The 5,335-nt window shown below is 44.1% G+C and overlaps 1 pseudogene; it reads right to left on the bottom strand.

Annotated features, from left to right (window-relative positions):
- Nucleotides 1-3,775: 3,775 nt before the first annotated feature.
- The window catches only part of LOC112076547 (V-type proton ATPase subunit H-like), a 30,493-nt pseudogene continuing 28,933 nt past the window's right edge, over nucleotides 3,776-5,335 (bottom strand).

Genomic DNA, 5,335 nt, shown 5'->3' with positions numbered 1-5,335 from the left:
GCGAATAAATATGACGCTGCAAGGACAACTGAGAAGAGATAAGATTAACGAATTTGCTAGGCGGGTCTGAGGAACAGCAGTCAACTTTCATCCAGACCGAAAGTCAGTGAAGCAGGCGGTTAAAGCCCAGCCACTAATGCTAGCGAAATAGCATTAGCATGAAGCCGTATTCCACGGTGATATTGTTAAACGATGCATGAATGAAGGCTGAACTGTATGTCCGAGAAGCGAAAGCTTTATTGGCACATAAAAAAGTAAAATTGCACATTTCTAAGGAAAATATGAAGGTTTTCATATGAAATGTTTTGGTAATTAACAACGTCGTAACAAGCAGCAGATGGCGCATTGATACCGTCTGCTGTTTTCAGTCTGTCTCAGTGATGCAGCTTGTCTTCTACTCTGATGGAAAGAGTGCGCCCCTTAGCGGATAATCCATGAATTGCAGCGAATTAAAAATATTAATTCCATGTCTTTTATGCATTTTTTCCACTTTCAAATTATCCTGCGGGCCTGATCGAACCTCCTTGGGGGCCGGTTCCGGCCCGCGGGCCGTATGTTTGACACCCCTGGTCTAGGGTTTCTAGGAAAAAGGTGTTGATGTGAGCCATTACCAGCCTTTCAAAGCACTTCATGGCTACGGACGTGAGTGCTACGGGTCTGTAGTCATTTAGACAGGTTACCTTAGTGCTCTTGGGTACAGGGACTATGGTGGTCTGCTTGAAGCATGTTGGTATTACAGACTCAATCAGGGACATGTTGAAAATGTCAGTGAAGACACCTGCCAGTTGGTGAGCACACTTCCTGGTAATCCGTCTGGCCCCGCAGCCTTGTGAATGTTGACCTGTGTAAACGTCTTACTCACATCGGCTACGGAAATCGTGATCACACAGTCGTGTGATGCTCTCATGCATGCCTCAGTGTTGCTTGCCTCGAAGCGAGCATAGAAGTGATTTAGCTCGTGTCACTGGGCAGCTCACGGCTGTGCTTCCCTTTGTAGTCTGTAATAGTTTGCAAGTCCTGCCACATAAGACGAGCGTCGGAGCCGGTGTAGTACGATTCAATCTTAGCCCTGCATTGACGCTTTGCCTGTTTGATGGTTCGTCGCAGGGCATAGCAGGATTTCTTATAAGCTTCCGGGTTAGAGTCCCGCACCATGAAAGCGGCAGCTCTACCCTTTAGCTCAGTGCGAATGTTGCCTGTAATCCATGGCTTCTGGTTGGGGTATGTACGTACAGTCACTGTGGGGACGACGTCCTCGATGCACTTATTGATAAAGCCAGTGACTGATGTGGTGTACTCCTCAATGGATCATGTTCCAATCTGTGATAGCAAAACAATCCTGTAGTTTAGCATCTTCTTCATCTGGCCACTTTTTTATAGACAGAGTCACTGGTGCTTCCTGTTTTAATGTATGCTTGTAAACAGGAATCAGGAGGATTGAATTGTGGTCGGATTTACCAAATGGAGGGCGAGGGAGAGCTTTGACACGTCTCTGTGTGTGGAGTACAGGTGATCTAGAATTATTTTTCCCTCTGGTTGCACATTTAACATGTTGATAGAAATGTGGTAGAACTGATTTGAGTTTTCCTGCATTAAAGTCTCCGGCCACTAGGAGCGCCGCCTCTGGGTGAGTGGTTTCCTGTTTGCTTATTTGCTTATACAGCTGACTGAGTGCGGTCTTAGTGCCAGCATCTGTCTGTTGTGGTAAATAAACAGTCACGAAAAGTATAGCTGAAAACTCTCTAGGCAAATAGTGTGGCCTGCAATTTATCACAAGATACTCTACCTCAGGCGAGCAAAATATGCACAGACTCCCCCTCCGTCTTAACGGAGTGTGCTGTTCTATCGTGCCGGTGCAGCGTATATCCCGCTAGCTGAATATCCATGTCATCCTTCAGCCAGGATTCCGTGAAACATAAGATGTTACAGTTTTTGATGTCCCGTTGGTAGGATATTCGTGATCGTACCTCGTCTAATTTATTGTTCAATGATTGCACATTGGCGAGAAATATTGACGGTAATGGCAGCTTTCCCATTCACCTTCTGCGGATCCTGACGAGGCACTCCGCTCTGTGTCCTCTGTACCTGCAAGTCTTCCTCTTGCAAATAACTGGGATGTTGGCCTTATCGGGTGTTCGGAGAATGTCCTGTGCGTCCTGCTTGTTGAAGAAAAAATCGTTGCCTAATCCGAGGTGAGTGATCGCTGTCCTGATATCCAGAAGCTCTTTTTTGACGTAAGATACGGTGGCAGAAACATTATGTACAAAATAAGTTACAAATAACACCAAAAACAACACAACAGCAGAATTGGTTTGGCACACGTGAAACTGCTACCATTTCTTCCAGCGCCATTTTAGAATGTGCTATCATGGATGATCAGTCCTTGCATCCAGAGCTTGGTCTATGAATTTGAGTTATTACATTCCATAGCTTTTTACCAAAACAGTGTTGGGCGCCACTTTGATATTATTTTAACAGCAGATTGCCCCTTTAAGCAGTCTTCACCATGCTGTGATCGACCAGAACTAACCTCGTGGTAGACAGCCTTCACCATGCTGTATCAACCAGAACTAACCTAGTGGTATCCAGCCCTTCACCATGCTGTGATCGACCAAACTAACCTAGTGGTAGACAGCCTTCACCCTGCTGTATCGACCAGACTAACCTAGTGGTAGACAGCTTCCCCATGCTGTATCAACCAGAACTAACCTAGCGGTAGACAGCCTTCACCATGCTGTATCAACCAGAAACTAACCTCGTGTAGACAGCCTTCACCATGCCTGTATCAACCAGAACTAACCTTCGTGGTAGACAGCCTTCACCATCTGTATCGACCAGAACTAACCTCGTGGTAGACAGCCTTCACCATGCTGTATCACCCAGAATAACCTCGTGGTAGACAGCCTTCACATGCTGTATCGACCAGAACTAACCTCGGTGAGACAGCCTTCACCTGCTGTATCACCAGAACTAACCTCGTGGTAGACAGCCTTCACCATGCTGTATCAACCAGAACTAACCTCGCGTGGTAGACAGCCTTCAACCATGCTGTATCACCCAGAACTAACCTAGCTGTAAGACGCCTACCATGCCTGTATCACCCAAGACTCTAGTTGGGTAGACATTAACCATGTCTTATCAACCAAGAACTAAAAACGTTATGGGTAGATCAGACTCATACACTACATGACTAGTTATCAACCAAGAAACTAGACTCTGTAGCAGCTTCAGCCATACTGACAACCTAACGCCGGTAGAAGCACGTTCACTCAGCATCGATAGTTCAACAAACTACCGTGGATGAAAGCCTTCACCAATGCTGTATCAAACACAGAAACTACACCTCGGTGTAGACAGGCCTTCAACCATGCTGTATCAACCAGAACTAACCTACGTGGTAGACAGCCTTCACCAATTGCTGTAATCAAACCAGGACTAACCTATAACCTTATGTCGGATTGAACAGCCTTCACCATGCTGTATCAACCAGAACAACCTGTGGTAGACAGCTTCACATGCTGGTAATCCAACCAGACTAACCTATTCAGCGAGCCTCAGAGCAACAGACGATCACCATCACGAGCTGTAACATGTCGAGCTCATAAAACTCTTTAACATGGAGAGACAACGTGACGTCAGTAAAGACATTTCTTCAAGTGTTGTGCCTTCAGTACTTCAGTTTTGGTAGAGCATGGGCTGCTTGCAACACGCAGGGTTGTGGCGTTTATACCTCTGCGGACCACCAAGAGGTAAAAATGTTACAAAGCTGATTAGTTCAATTCTGGATAAAGGGTGTGCATAAAAGACATGTCACAAGTGAACATTAAAAAAGACGGTTGTGGGAAACAGTCTGAGATTTAACGATCCCATGAAAGTTTTCTAAACGATTAATTAGCCTTGTCAGATAGCTTTTAGGTAAACCGGGCCCTGGACAGTGTGTCACGAATGAAAGCTAGAGAAAGGTTACAAAGAAGGTTGGGAGTCCTGTTTCGAGCTTGTATGTTTTCCTCAGGGACAAATCTGACAGAAACATCTAGATCAGATTACCCAGTAAATGTTACAGCATTGCAACATCTAGCTACAGGTGGTTTGCTCCACTAAAGGTTTGTGTATTATGCTGCGGTACTTAGAGTAATTTGTGGTCTAGTACGGTACCCTGCGTCACTACACTTCATTGATCCAGACCACCACAAGGGGGAGTTAGAGCACTAATTATGCTTTTGGGTCCTACTGTGTGTCTAACTGACAATGAATGGGATGACATAAACTAATTAGAAACTGAATTGTGCACGACTTCAGTATTACTACTTACTAAAAAGTGTTATTAACACTAAGGTTATTATCTTTTATTTTGCTCTTACTGTAGTAGTGGTAGCCCACTCCCGACCGGGTCACATTGTACAGCACCTGAGTGCGCAACAGTCTAAGACACTACATAGCAGTGCAAGCTTGTTGCTACAGATGCTGGTTTCAATACCTGTGCCGGCTCAACTTTTTCCACGCTCATATTTAAGTTATTTGAAGAAGAAAATCTGCAAAATAGGTATTTTTGTAAATAAAAGCGATTATTAATTTAGAATTATATAAAAGCACGTTGGATATTCTCACAGATATATTATTAACCCTGTTATTAGCAGGACAATATAAATTGGTCATATTGGTAATGGCTCCCGAGTGGCGCACATTGGGATTGCCTTGCAGTTCTCCAGCTGTATCCARTGAAAGCTTGCAAGGTTCAAGGCACGAGGGCAGGGAGCACGGGATGGGTCGCAGAGAAGACCGACCTAGCCCATGAGGAAGGGAGAGGGGGTTGGACCCCGAACTCCACCCCACYGTGTAGCACCTAYKAACACTTTAAGGGGCATTGCACTAATAARGGKGCTGACTAGGGAAACGTTCCCGCTGTTCTGTTCTTAYSGCCAGTCTGCACGTTCAAACTAAAACAATGTAACTAATAAATGGCATCTTTCTGCTTTCGTTAATAAAATAATTATAAAAATACTCTTTCAAAATGCCGATGTTTATTTAGTTATGGATCTATAACGAACTACTATGGGAACAAATGTCACAATTACAGAAATATCCTCAAATCCTCTATACTTAATTATTGGCGGAGAGTCACGTCATAACTATTTTAGCACRGTTTTGCGCTGCTCTGAGARAAGCATYGGGACTGGTCTTGATAAATCAATGAGATTTTTATTTTCACTGAATCTCCTTTTGGTTATTGGTTAGACTACAATTATACAATTAGCGTGTAGAAATGTTATGCTTTAGTGTAACCTTTATTTATCTAGGCAAGTCAGTTAAGAACAAATTCTTATTTACAAGGACA

The sequence above is a fragment of the Salvelinus sp. IW2-2015 genome, unplaced genomic scaffold (assembly GCF_002910315.2).
Source record: "Salvelinus sp. IW2-2015 unplaced genomic scaffold, ASM291031v2 Un_scaffold3829, whole genome shotgun sequence".
Taxonomy (NCBI): domain Eukaryota; kingdom Metazoa; phylum Chordata; class Actinopteri; order Salmoniformes; family Salmonidae; genus Salvelinus; species Salvelinus sp. IW2-2015.
The sequence above is the reverse complement of the archived record's forward strand: the minus strand, read 5'-3'. Positions and strand labels throughout refer to the sequence as shown.